Raw genomic sequence first — 14,470 nt, 5'->3', positions numbered from 1 at the left:
GAGGTATTCTTGTAAATGATGAATCCCTTTTTTAAAAGAATAAATCTAGTTTAATCCTTGTGGATTTGGCCCCCAAGAGATGTTAAGGAAACATTTTTATGGTTTGGAAAATTGATTTTTTTTTCTGAGATTGAAATTTACTATAAATAGAATTTTATGCATCTAAATAATGTTTTTACATCATTTTTATGGGCATTGCTTTTTTGGTGACAAACATGTTGGATTAGGAGTTTGATGATTTTTATCTTGTCACTTAAAGTCTGTCCGAGGCATATCACATCAAGAATATTGTGTTCTGTTATGACTACCCCATTTTTAGTAAGTATATTAACTTTTTTTTAAGTGCATCAAGAGTAGGGCACCTGGGCAGCTAGGTGGCGCAGTGGATAGAGCACCGGCCCTGGAGTCAGGAGTACCTGAGTTCAAATCCGGCCTCAGACACTTAACACTTACTAGCTTTGTGACCCTGGGCAAGTCACTTAACCCCAATTGCCTCTTGCCTCACTAAAAAAAAAAAAAAAAAAGACTAGGGCACCTGGGATAGGGAAGGACCTCCTCAAGGCCATGTCATCTGAAACTAGTTGAAAGACTGGGGGCTCTTTAGCCTAGAAAAGATAAAAAATATAAATGAGGGGAGTAACAGCAGTCTTCAAATATGTGAAAGGCTTTCATGTGGAAGAGGGTTTATATTTGTTTTGCTTGGCATCAGAGGATAGAATTAGGAGCCGTGTATGGATGATTGGGAGAGGAAGATTTAGGTTTGATGTAAGGAAGACCCCAATAATTTGAGCTATCCAAATGTGGGAAGGGCTAAGTTGGGAGATTGTGAGTTTCCCTTTACTGAGAATCTTTAAACAAAAGCATGATGACTACTTATGGATAGATGGATATAGACAGACACATTTTTATATGCACACACATTGATATGTATACACACATATATGTACAAATATGCATGCATGTCCAAGAGAAGGGTGGTAGAATATAAAAACTGCTGGGTATGGACTCAAAGATTTGAGTTTGAATCCTGGTTTTGCCTTTTATTACCTGTATAACTACTTTATATATCTAGGTTTCAGTTTCCTTGGCTGTAAAAATGAAGAAAGAATAACCTCCGAGGCAAATTAAAGGTATAGATTTATGATCCCATGATCCTAGATTGTATTCTTGCTCATGAATGGGATACAATAGATGAGAAAAAGAGAAGGGAATAAGCTTTTATATAGCACCTACTATGTGCCAGGCACTGTAATAAGCAATTTACAGATATCTCAGTTTTCCCTTGGAACAAGATGAAGTGCTATGATTATTCCCATTTTACAGATTCGAAATCTGAGACAAACAGAGGTAAAGTGATTTGTCCAGGATCATACCACTAGCAAGTATCTGGAGTCAAATTGAATTTAGATCTTCCTGACTGTAGAACCAGTGCTTTGTCCACTGTGCCACCTAAAATGGCTGATAAGTTCCCTTCCGAAACTATAATTCTATGAACAGTATTTTGAGCAATTACAACAGCATTGGAATGTTTATCTTCTAAAATGTTGTAAATGTGATGCTGTAGTTTTTGTTGTGTGAGCTGATATATTTATTTAAAAATAGAAAGGTCACAGTACATTATAGTAACATTAGCCTGTTTACTCAATTAAGAAGCAATCAACATGCATTTATTAAAGCCAAGTTGCAGAATTCATTATTTGTACTAATCAAGACTTAGCTGTAACATAAAACACCTCTTACAAAAAGTAAAGCTATGAAAATCTCCTTGTACTTGGTTCTGAGTATATTGTTCTTACTTTGTTTACTTATCAATATCAGGTGAAGAATTCATTCTTGAGATTCAAAATGTTCTCATTTTATAAGAAGAGAAAGAAAATCAGGCCTGAGTCATTTCAAGGCTAAAGCTATTGACAAAGGACAGAAGAAAATCAAAGCTGGATGAATGTTTCTTTTTTCTCTTTCCACAGAATTTCTTCTGTTCCATAGAAATAACACTTACACAAACATCCTTAAGTAAAGGTGAGGACAGCTGTAGCTTTCTGAAGATAACAAGATGAAAATGGAACGTTTTCATGAGAAAGCAGGAAGGATCTTTATAAAACAAGTGGCTGCTCTGTGTGTGTGTGTGTATGTAAGTATGTTTGTGTGTGTGTGTGTGTGTGTGTGTGTGCGCGCACGCGCACGCTTGTTGAATCTATAAAACAGATGTGGAAGAAATTATATTCTGCATGTAAACAAAGAGCTTCTGATATTCAGGCAATGGACAATGAAAGTCAATCATGGCCTGTATTCATCTCAGGTCCAGCTGCATAGGAGTCAGAAATACTGTTTCCTTCTAGGGTACATTGTATTTCAACATATGGGTAACTCAACTGATCTTAATATTTTCATTTATTTACCCCCAAATTCATAAGAATTAGGGCAATACAAACACTCAATCATCAAAGGAATTGGAAGAAATGAAACTAAGTCATAAGCAACCATCAAAAGGAGAAAAATGGGAGTGTGGAAAATAATGCAGTCCTCTCTTTCCACTTCCATTAATTCATAGGATCGTGGGTAGAGCTAGAAGAGACCTCTGAGATCATCTTTTACATCTCCCTCATTTACAGCTAAGGAAACTGAAAACTTTAGAGATGGAAAGACATGAAAAAGGTCATACAAGGAATAAATGGCAGAATCAGGATTTCAATTTAGACCCTCTTACTCCAAATCTAGAGTTCCGTTCACTATATTTCTAGCTGCTTCTGGGAGGAGTCAGATAACAAGGGGAAGAATGACCAGCACAGGCTCTCTCAGCATCAAATTCAGTGTTATTTCACAGAGTAAGAAAATTAAGTGAAGTAACATTTATGTCATATCATAGAGGATAAGAGAAGGACAAAAAGAATCATTGTACCCTAGAACCAGAGGACAGATTCTCCAAGCTGGAAGGAAGCTTAGAGATTATTTAAGTCATCATTATCATTTTACAGATAAGAAAACTGAGGTTCAGGTAAGTTATGGCTTTGCACCAGGCCACAACTAATTTAGAGCACGGCCAGAATTAGAACACAGAACCCAACCTTTGTACTCACTTCCATCATATCTCAGGAAAAAGACTCACACTGTCAACAGGGTTCTCTTCCTTGATATTTTTAAATAGTTCCCATATTTGCTTAAAATTGAATTGCTATTTTAGAATTTTTCTCATATACTCTCTTTACTTCTCAAAAGAATGATATGTTTTAAGTAATATTCAGTAAGGAGATGTCTATTCTAGTAAATTTGTCTTCCATATCCATAATTGGATTTGGAGGGTGGAAAGACACATCTCTAATTCTAAATGTCATCCCCTTTCCAAAGTGTGTTCCAACTATTTTATTTCTCAAATTTCTTAATAGTATTTGAAAGTATTCTACATTGACATATATATAATATATATATATGTGTGTGTGTGTGTATCTAGATGGATAGATAGGTAGATAAAGTCAAAATATACATCAAACAGCACTAACTTATGAACATAAATTTGAGAAATAAAACAACTGAGCATTACAGCTTGATAGAGTGAGGCTGACAAGGATAAGAGAGCACAGTGATGCAGTAGAAAGCATGTACTGAGGGGCAGCTAGGTGGCACAGTGGATAAAGCACCAGACCTGGAGTCAGGAGGACCTGAGTTCAAATCCGGCCTCAGATACTTAATACTTACTAGCTGTGTGACCCTGGGCAAGTCACTTAACTCCAATTGCCTCACACACACAAAAAAAAGAAAGCATGTACTAGACCTGGATCCAGGAGACATAGATTCAAATCTCAAATCCAATACTTATTTGCTTGTGTGATCATCAGCAAGTCACAATCTCTGGCCACCAGGCTCTTTATTTATGAAATGTAGTTAAAAACCCATTGTCAAACACAAAGGGATTCTTTTGAAGAACTCTCTGTTTAAAATTTTAAAGTGTCACAGAGACATAGATTATTTTTATTAAGCATTTTTATATAATATCTCAGTATGGTATATGTCAATAAGTGAACAACTAAATTAAATACCCTAAGACCTCATTCAATCTGTAACTAGGACAATAAAAACTTTTTTTATACCAGGAATATTTCTTGTTTCTTATTTAAGGGTGATTGCTGCTGAATACCCAGTAGATCTCATTAGAAGATGTTTCACAAATGGTATGATCCAACATGACTGAGTCCCAAGGATACTGGGTATAGAGAGCCTATGCATATGCTACATGTGCAGAGTGAACATTTCGATATTACAAATTGTAGCCAAAACTGTTAGACACAGGGAATTTTCTTCTTTGAGGTCTTTCCCAAGTAGTAATCAATTCAAAGTAAGATCTTTTGAAGCACTGATCTGAATCTTAGGCTTCATTCTTTGATTCTCCCCTCCCCAATATCTCTCATGTAATTTTTTTTCCTCTTCAGTTTCCTGCCAACAGATAACAACTTGTATAGTATTCACTCCATGGATGGTATTTCACATGATAGAAGCTTTTTCAATACCGTTATAGAAACTAAAATTGCCAAAGGTCTCACAGCTAAATACCAATCTCACTTTCAGATCCAAATCCCTATATCATACCTTCTGCCCTAAGTCAGCACACATTTCTCTTTCCCATTCCAATCCAGCCACTACAGATGAGATGTGGCAATAGCTAACTTCTGCTCAAGCATCTTTCCTCCATTTAAAGTTAATAGTATCAATATTTTTTCTATCCAATCTAGACTCTGGTGGATGCTGTATGTTGTTTAGACATTTTTCAGTTTTGTCTGACTCTTCATGACCCCATTTGGGGCTTTCTTGGAAAAGATACTAGAACAGTTTACCATTTCCTTCTCCAGCTCATTTGACAGATGAAGAACTGAGGCAAGCAGGGTTAAGTGACTTGCTCAGGGTCACAAATATAGTAAAGGTGTGAGGCTAGATATGAATTGGGAAGATGAGTCTTCCTGACTTCACACTTGGTACTTTATCCACTGTCCCTGGATGTTGTAGACTACTTCCCAAAGCATTTTCACCACTTTCTCAAGGAGTTCAGTGCCTGGTCACCATCATTCCTTCCGCCCTGACTCCTGGCTGCATATTAGGGGACTCCAACACCCCATTAATAATTCCTCAGTCTCTCAAATCTCCCAGTTCTTCAGCCCCCACAAATCCCATGACTATATTCCTTCAGTTTCTCTGAACGACTCCCAGAGATGTCATAGTATAAATCTCATCATAACCCATCAGTGTTCCATTTCCCCAATTAATAAATGCTTACATTGCTCTTTTTGAACATAGTTTCCTATCATTCCATTTTTACCTATGCCTCATTCCTCTTAAAGCCATTCTTCAAAAGAATAAAGATTTTAATCCTTCTACCATTCTGTCTTTTCTTGGGTCTGTTTCACTACTCTGACTTCACTTCTTTCCCTCTCCAATTTTGATTCTGTAGTTAGTCCATTCCACTCTACATTTCTGTGTACTCTAATATCCCATTTTCTCCATATCCTGTCTCTGCTCATGTCTTACTAATCCTCAGCCTTGGATTACTCTCACTGTCTTCTTCATCAGCTCCGTGATAATTGTTTATATTTGAAAATTTTACTATTGATTTATTTTAACATTTTTTTAAAATGAGTTCCAAATTTTCTCCTTCCTTCCTATACCTTCCCTGCCCACTAAGAAGGCAAGCAATATGATACAAATCATACATGTTAAAACATGCAAAACATACTTCTCTATTTGCCATATCACCAAAACAAGCAAGAAAAATACAGTAAGAAAATGATACTTCAATTAGCACTCAGAGTTCATAAGTTATCTCTCTGGAGGTAGAGAGCATTTTTTCATCATGAATTCTTTGGATTTGTATTGGATTGTTTTATTGATCAGAGTAGCTAAGTCGATTATTGTTACAATATTGCTGTTACTGTAAATAATGATCTCACTTCACTTTGCATCAGTTTGTATGCCCCTCATTATTTTTATAGCACGATACTACTCCAACACAATCATAGGCCACAACTTGTTTAGCTATTTTCAATCGATAAGTATCTCAATTTCCAATTCTTTGCCACCATAAAAATTGCTGCTACAAATATTTTTGTACATGTTGGTCCTTTTCCTATTATTTCTTTGGGGCACAGAAATAGTAGTGGTATTTCTGGGTCAAAGGTTATGCACAGGGGGCAGCTAGGTGGTGCAGTGGATATAGCATCAGCCCTGAATTCAAGAGTACCTGAGTTCAAATCCAGCCTCAGACACTTGAGACTTACTAGCTGTGTGACCCTGGGCAAGTCACTTAACCCCTCATTGCCTTGCCAAAAAAAAAAAAAAAAAGGTATGCAGTTTTCAGTTTTATAGTCCTTTGGGCATAGTTTTAAACCATTTTCCAGAATAGCTGGAGCAGTTTATTAGTGTACCTATTTCCCCTCATCCCCTCCAGCATTTGTCATTTCTGACAGGTGAGAGGTAGTACTGCAAGCTTGTTTTAATTTGCATTTCTCTAATCAATAGTTATTTAGAGCATTTTTTCATATGACTATAGAAAACTTTTATTTCTTCATCAGAAAAATTGCCTCTTCATTTTAACCATTTATCAATTGGGGAATGAGTCGTATTCTTATAAATTTGACTCATTTCTCTATATATCTGAGGCCTTTCTCAGATACACCTGTTATAATTTTTTGATAGTAATTCATTGTCTACCATATATTTTAGCAAAATGTAGTTTTCCTGATTATCTCTTTTTTTTTTGTGAGGCAATTGGGGTTAAGTGACTTGCCCAGAGTCACACAGCTAGTAAGTGTCAAGGGTCTGAGGCCGGATTTGAACTCAGATACTCCTGAATCCAGGGCCGGTGCTCTATCCACTGTGCCATCTAGCTGCCCCCTGATTATCTCTTTTTTTTTTTTTGTGGGGCAATTGGGGTTAAGTGACTTTCCCAGGGTCACACAGCTAGTAAGTGTTAAGTGTCTGAGGCCGGATTTGAACTCAGGTACTCCTGAATCCAGGGCCGGTGCTCTATCCACTGTGCCATCTAGCTGCCCCGCTGATTACCTCTTTTTTATTAGGTTTATTTTTGCTTTTGCTGCATCTGAGATTATGATCACTACTCCTGACTTTTACTTCAGCTGAATCATAACAGATTCTGCTCCTTATATTAATTCTTTGTAAATGTCTTTTGTTTTCAAGTGTGTCTCTTGTAAATAATATTGTCGGATTCTAGTTTCTAATCCATTCTGCTATCTGATTCCATTTTATGGGTGCACTCATCCCATTCAAATTCAGTTATGATTACTGACTATGTATTTCCTTCTATTCCATGAAAGGAAATGACATATTCTTCCATATTTTTCCGTCTGTTCTTTTCTCTCTCTCTTTTTATCATGTCCCTACTCAAAAGTTTGTTTTGCTTCTGACCACTGCCTCCCTTACTCTACTCTCCCTTTCATCAGCACCCCTCTTTCTATTATCCTCTCCCCTATCTATTTCCTGTTGGCAAGATAGATTTCTATACTCAACTGAACATGTGCGTACATATATATGTGTATGTGTGTGTATTCTTCCTTCTCTGAACTACTTTTGATAAAATTGAGGTTCAAGCATTACCTGACAACCCCTCCACTCTAAAAGCTTTTCCTTGACTTGCCTCTTTTATGTGAGAGACTTTTCTTCATTCGTTCTCTCCTTTCCCCCTTCTGACAATGTGTCCCTCTTTCTCACCTCCTCACTTTTTTTTGAGATCATCCTAACATAATCAACTTATACCCATGCCCTTTGTCTATGCAGATTCCTTCTGGTTTTCCTAATAATAATAAAGTTCTTAGGAGCTACATGTGCCACCTTCCTAATTATGAATGTAAACAACTTAACCTTCTTGAGTTCATGCCTTTTTATACATTTCTCGAGTGTTGCGTTTGAATATCAAACTTTCTATTTAGCTCTGCCCTTTTCATCAGGAATGCTTGAAAGTCCTCTGTTTCATTAAATACCTTTATCAATGCTCTTATCTTTACCCAGGAAGGATCACTGGTCCCCAGTAGCCACAAGGGTGCTCTTCTTGGCTCTGGAACTACAACCAGGGCCCCTGTTCCCTTGTGACTGACCATATGTTCCTCATTTCCCTGCAGCTGAGACCCAGAATTGAATCTGGGCAACAGAACTGCCAACCAGTGCTAGTTGCCCACAATGCCAGCAAAAAGTCTCTCCTTTGTGTAATGTTCTTATGGCAACCACTGGAGTAAGTTAACATAAAAAAGATCAGCTCCTGAGGACACTAGAATATACTTTTATCATCTTTTCTCCTATTGACACATTCTCATCTGTGAGAGTTAAGACTTAGCTTCTCAAGTGACAGAGCTAAGAGTTAGTTTGAACCCCAGTAGGGCTATTGGTAGCATATAGATTGTACTGTAGATCAAACAAAGCTAGGCATATAAGATCAATGGAGCTTAGGCCAGTCCTAGAGTGATAATTAAATGTAAACTGCATGTTTTCATCAGTCAAGAGATTTAAAGTGATCCTTGAGCAGCCTGTACCTAGTGACGTGCAGAAATCACCACCTGGGACTGAGACATTCAAAATGAGAGTTAAAAAAGAAATGGTTCTTAAATTAAGTAAAATTTAGCTATTCATGCACTCAGAAAAATAATGTAGACTCAACATATAATCTATGAATTACTTCAAAAAAACAATTCTTTTTGCATATATAATTTGGCAGGTTTTACTTCACACATCAAACAGTTACCTGGAGGCTAGAATTAAGAGGGGAAAAAACACTAAGATGTGATATATCACCTTAAGGATTAGCGTTAACACTCAACAATGCAGCTCAAGAAGATGAAAATAAAAAAGGAAAACTCAATCTCCTTGGTTTTTTGTCATTAAATTCCCAATTCACTCCTATCAGATAAGCAGGAAAAGAATATGGACAAATTGTTTTTAAAATAAGAAATCTCAATTATGTACAACCATATGGGAAAAATATTCCAAGTCACTAATAAGAGAAATGCTAATTAAAATAACTTTAAAGTTCCACTTCACACTCATCAAATTGGAAATGATGGTAAAGATGTAAACAGTCAATACTGAAGAGACTGTGAAAAGATAGAAACAATAAGAAACCCTTAAAACTGTGGAGTGACACAAAAGTTCTGAAAAACAATTGGGAATTATGGGTAAAAAGTCATGGAAAGTTCTAAAGTATAAAAGTTCAAAATGCCCTTTGAGCTGATGATCTCACTATTGGGTCAAAGGAGACCAAAGAAAGGTCCTTCATATAAAACATATTCATATTAACACTTTTTGATAGGCAAAAATTTAAAAAAGCAACAAAGTAGGTAGCCACTAATTAGGGAATTGCTCAACAAAATGTACCACATAAAAGCAATGAAATATTATTGTACAATAAGAAATGAAGGAAATATGAGGTTTTAAGAGAAGAAGTAGATTTGCATGAATCAATGCGGATCAAAGCTTAACCAAGGATGCATAATAGCAACAATAATTTAAATGAAAACACTAAAAGGGAGATCCTTAAGGTAAAATGTATAATAGAATAGATGATGAAGCAACTGCCTCCTTTTGGGAAGGGTAAGAGAGAGATAGACTATAGGTGCTGAATGTAGTGTACACTGTCAGACATAGTAGCTAGGTGAGTTGTGCTTTTTTGTAGGAGATGGTGCTATACAAAGAGAGCCAGGGGAAGGGAGGGTGGGCATAAAGGATATGTCAAAAAGGATGGTTGTGTAAAACTGGAAGTAATTACTTTTTTCCCCAGGGCAATGAGGGTTAAGTGACTTGCCCAGGGTCACACAGTTAGTTAAGTGTCAAGTGTCTGAGGCTGGATTTGAACTCAGGTCCTCCTGAATCCAAGGCCAATGCTTTATCCACTGTGCCACCTAGCTGCCCCAATAATTACTTTTTAAAAAATGAACAAAGCTTTAAATTCCAAATCTCTCTAGTACACAATCAATTCTAAATCCCCTCTGTAATAAACAACCTCAATACTCAATTATCTTAGTATCATGCAAATATCACATGCTCCATTTTCATGATAAATATGAAGAAGAACAGAGTATATTGTATAAGAATAAGGTAAGAGAACTCCAATTCAATGATAAAGGTTGATAGCTAAAAGGATGGCTATACCTTGATGCACTGAGGGATGCTGTTTCTCTGACATGCCCTACAGAGAGTGAATATTCTGATCTGGAAGAACCACTACGTGCAACAGATGTTAAGTGACAGAAGAAATGTACGTTGGACCACCAGCCTGTCATAAATATTGCATTCTTAATCAGAGAGCATCTGTTTTTGCATTTCTTTAACAGCCATCTTCTGCATTGTATTTAATCGGAAACAGAATGCTTCTCCTAACAGGTGCAACAGTGTTTACAAATTGAAAACCTTCTTATTTAAATACAGCTCAAAACCAGAGATGTTTCAATTAACAGGGCAATATCTTATGAGGAGAAATCATTTTAACATTTGGCAGATCCATAGATTGCTTTGCATTTGTGAAATTTAATTATTGGAGAATTAGCAGCGCAGATGCCAAGAAAATCTAAGGATGAGGAGGGATCCAAAATCCCTCTCTTATTCAATTTATTTGTAGCTGAAAAAAATGGTTGGAGAAAGTTGGTAGCAGATCTGTAGATAATAAAACACACTGCAGATTGATATTAAACCTCCTGAAATGTGATTTGAATCAAAATAACTTTTTGATCTAATAGTATAACAATACAGAAAAATCATTTCTGGGCCCTGGTAGGATTTCATTTGCTCTATATTTGAGACTCTTTAACTTGTGTAAGCACCTAAAATTCTAGTTATGATGTCTAAAATCTAATGAGTGGTCGCCTTAAATTAGAAAACGTATAGCACCAATCTTTGGGCATTAAATATTTATTAAAGTATATTAGAGGTTGGTAAAGAGAAACACATGGATAAATTATCCCTATTCTGCCTGTTCCTCCTGCCTCTGCTGCCAAACCCAAGTCAGGAACAGAAAAGGCCTCGCTCCTCCCTCAATCTCCCAGGAGCCTCCTGTCAAACAGGAAGCTGAGCCGTCCTCGCACACAGCTCCAAGCTAATTGGCTGGTAACTCTGACACAATTAAAAGGCGGTAACTTCCAGACTCTAAGTCACATGTGGATGCCAAGTCACACGTTTTCTCCTCTTGGCGGAGCTTCCCTGCAATATCTTTCTCGACAGGTTGGTAGCACTCTAATTCTCACACTCGCATCAGAGTTTTTATATACAGAATAAAACAGGACCTTGGAGGCAAAATATCCCTAGTCATTATCTGCATATGTGACTTGGTTTTCTTTTCTCCTTCAAAAAATATAGGCAGTATGCTATGAAGAGGGGGGGGTTAAAAAGAAGGACAAGGAAGAGACCATAATTTTCTCATCTACTTTGATAAATGGTTTTAGATAAACAATTCAGACTTCATGGAGCAAGTCCTTCAATGTTTTATAATCACTGATAATTTCTGTTAGAGGTTGAGACCCAAAGCAAAGGTTAAGTAGGTTTGCTGACTACACACTGAAATATTAATATCCTTCTTTCAATATGTTTGGCAAACAAAGCTCTATTAGCTTCCTCTTACTTCCTGTTTTGTCAGAGATAAATTACATCTTTGACAGATTCCCACAAGGAAGAAGTAGAGGCAAGGTCATAGGTGGGACTCCGGTGTGACAGTAAGAGAAAATATGAGGAATTCACATGCAAGGACTTCTAGAATTCATAGAGTAGAACCTGACAATTGCAAAGGGCTTTGCCTAAGTTATATTTTTGGGTCTTCAAAACCATCCTAGGAAATGAATGCTATTAAATATTATAATCCCTATTTAACAGAGAAAACAAATTTAAATCCTTGTCCTTTCTTCGCTTTCACATATTCTTGGACATTACTAATCAGGAGATCATTACAGAAGCAATACAGACAAGTTTCCCTATAACTAATCCAACAAAGATTTAGAAAATCCACCAAATAGTCTGATCGCAAAATCCAAGATAAAATCACACTGAATATATATATATATATATATATATATATATATATATATATATATATATATATATATATATATATATATATTTGGCCCAGGACTTCCAAGAAGGACTTTCATGAAAAGGAGGGTTTCTGAGCATTCCTTATGGGAAGACAGAGCTAAGTAGAAATTTCAAAAAATGAACACAGGAGTCAAGAGATATATAAAAAGATAAATAATTGGGTCACATGATACAGGTATCGCCTTAGAATCCGAATATCATCAAGAATCATAGAGAAAGTCAAATTATATGGAAATCTGGAGAGTGGTATTATTATGTTTTGATTATTTAAAACAAGAAAGGAAAGGTAGGTAAAATGCAAGGGAGAAGAAAAATGGGGGAAATTCACTTTTTAAAAATCAGGGTATACAAACAAGAATGAAAGTGTGAGACTTTGAACCTCACTTTAATCTGAACTCAAAAAAGTAGTAAAGAAAACACACACACAGTTGGACATAGAAATGCATTGTATTTCACAGGGAAATGAGAAAATAGGACAAAGAGGAAAGAGAAAAATAAGAGGGAGGGCAGATTTAGCAAGGTGTTAATCATAAACAAAATAAACTATAATGACATAGAGTAGACTGTGAGTAGGGTGCAAAAGGAAAGAGTATATAATCTGTCATGGGAGAAAAGAGAAGAGGACAGAGCAACAAAAATAGATTTTATCAAGATGAGATTACTGGTGCTGAGCATACTCTTGATTACTATCCTTTTTTTTTTCTTTATGGGAGGGACGGGAACAAAAAAGAAAAAGTTCAAAAGAATATGAGGAAAAAACAAATAATTAATGATTACAATTGTGAATGTAAATGGCATGAATTTACCATAAATTTAAAAAAGAATATCTGAATAAATTACCATAATCCAGCAGTATAATACTTAAAAGAAATGAACTTGAAGCACAATGATTCACAGAGAGTTAAAACAAGGGCCTGGAGGAAAACCTATTATGTTTCACCAAAAATAAAAAAGGAAGAGGTAGTAAGCATTATACTTCTTAGCCTTGTGATCCTGGACAAATCACTTAAGCCTGTTTGCCCCAGTTCTTTACTTATAAAATGAGCTATAGAAGGAAATGGCAAATGACTCTAGTATCTTTGCTAAGACAACCCCAAATGGAGTCACAAAGAGTCATACATGACTGAGATGATTCAGCACATATACATATGTGTATATGCACACATGCATGTAGGGATATACACACATACAAATATTTTTATATATATACATACATTGATACACATGCAAATTTATAGGATAGTATATCATTTAAATACTTAAAAAGAAAAGCTAAATGAGTTACAGGAAGAAATAAACAATATAACTATGATGATGGGAGATCACAATGTATTTTCATATATAGAAATATCTAACCATAAACAGGAAAGAAGTTAAGGACTTGAACAAATTTATAAAAAAGTTCGATCCCCCCACCCAGATGATTAGTGAATGAAAACAAGGAGGAATATACATATTTTAGCTATACATGGCACCATTTAAATGACAAGAGGACCTCACAAACTATTGAAGGAAAACAAAAAAAAAATTAAACACAACTAATTAATTTCCAAAATGCAATAAAAAAGTTAATGCAGGGCTGCCAAAGAAATAGTTAACAATTAATTGGAGACAAAATAATTGTTTCATTAAAGAAAAAAAATAACGGAAATAGTAGATGACTTCACTGACAGCAAAGACAGCAGTGAAACAACTTATCCAAAACTTGGAGATGTACCCAAACAAGCAAAAAATTACAATATGTAAATACTTTTAGCAGTAAAAGAAAGATTATATCAATGATCTGGGCATGCAACTGAAAAGAAAACCCTTAGAAAAACAACAAACTTTTTAAAGACTTCAATTAATTACAAAAATAAAAATTATAAATATTGAAGAAGGGATTAGCATAATTGAAAGCCCCCCAAAACAACCGAATTGAAAAGTGACATTATGACCTATTCTCTAAACTAATAAAATAAATATTGTTAGCTAAAAATAAAGACAACCAAATTGCTAATATCAAAAATGAAAAAGTACAATTCATAACAAATAAAGAACATTAGAAATTATATTGCTCAATTATATGCCAATTAAAACTAATATCTTTAATTAATTAATTAATTAGATTAGATTAGATTAATGAATATTTATAAAAATAAAATGTGCAGATTAAAACAAAAAATAGAGGATTTAAGTAATAAGAACTTAAGAAAGACATAAATAAGGTTTTAAAAAAATCCTGGAACCAAATTGTTTTATAAACATGAAAAATAATTAACTTCATTATTAACTAAGCTTTTAGAGAATTAAAAAAAAATAGGACAAAAGGAGGTCCTATCAAATGCCTTTTAGGTTGTAAATACATTCTTGATACTTAAACTACATCAACATCCCTAATTAGTATTAGCAAGGATACTGTAGC

At 35.3% G+C, this 14,470-nt stretch overlaps 1 protein-coding gene across 1 annotated transcript in view; it reads right to left on the bottom strand.

Moving 5' to 3' along the window:
• NAALADL2 (N-acetylated alpha-linked acidic dipeptidase like 2) overlaps positions 1 to 14,470 on the bottom strand; it is a 1,062,489-nt gene that overhangs the window by 237,538 nt on the left and 810,481 nt on the right. The window lies entirely within an intron of this gene.

The sequence above is a fragment of the Dromiciops gliroides genome, chromosome 3, assembly GCF_019393635.1.
Source record: "Dromiciops gliroides isolate mDroGli1 chromosome 3, mDroGli1.pri, whole genome shotgun sequence".
Lineage (NCBI taxonomy): Eukaryota > Metazoa > Chordata > Mammalia > Microbiotheria > Microbiotheriidae > Dromiciops > Dromiciops gliroides.
The sequence above is the reverse complement of the archived record's forward strand: the minus strand, read 5'-3'. Positions and strand labels throughout refer to the sequence as shown.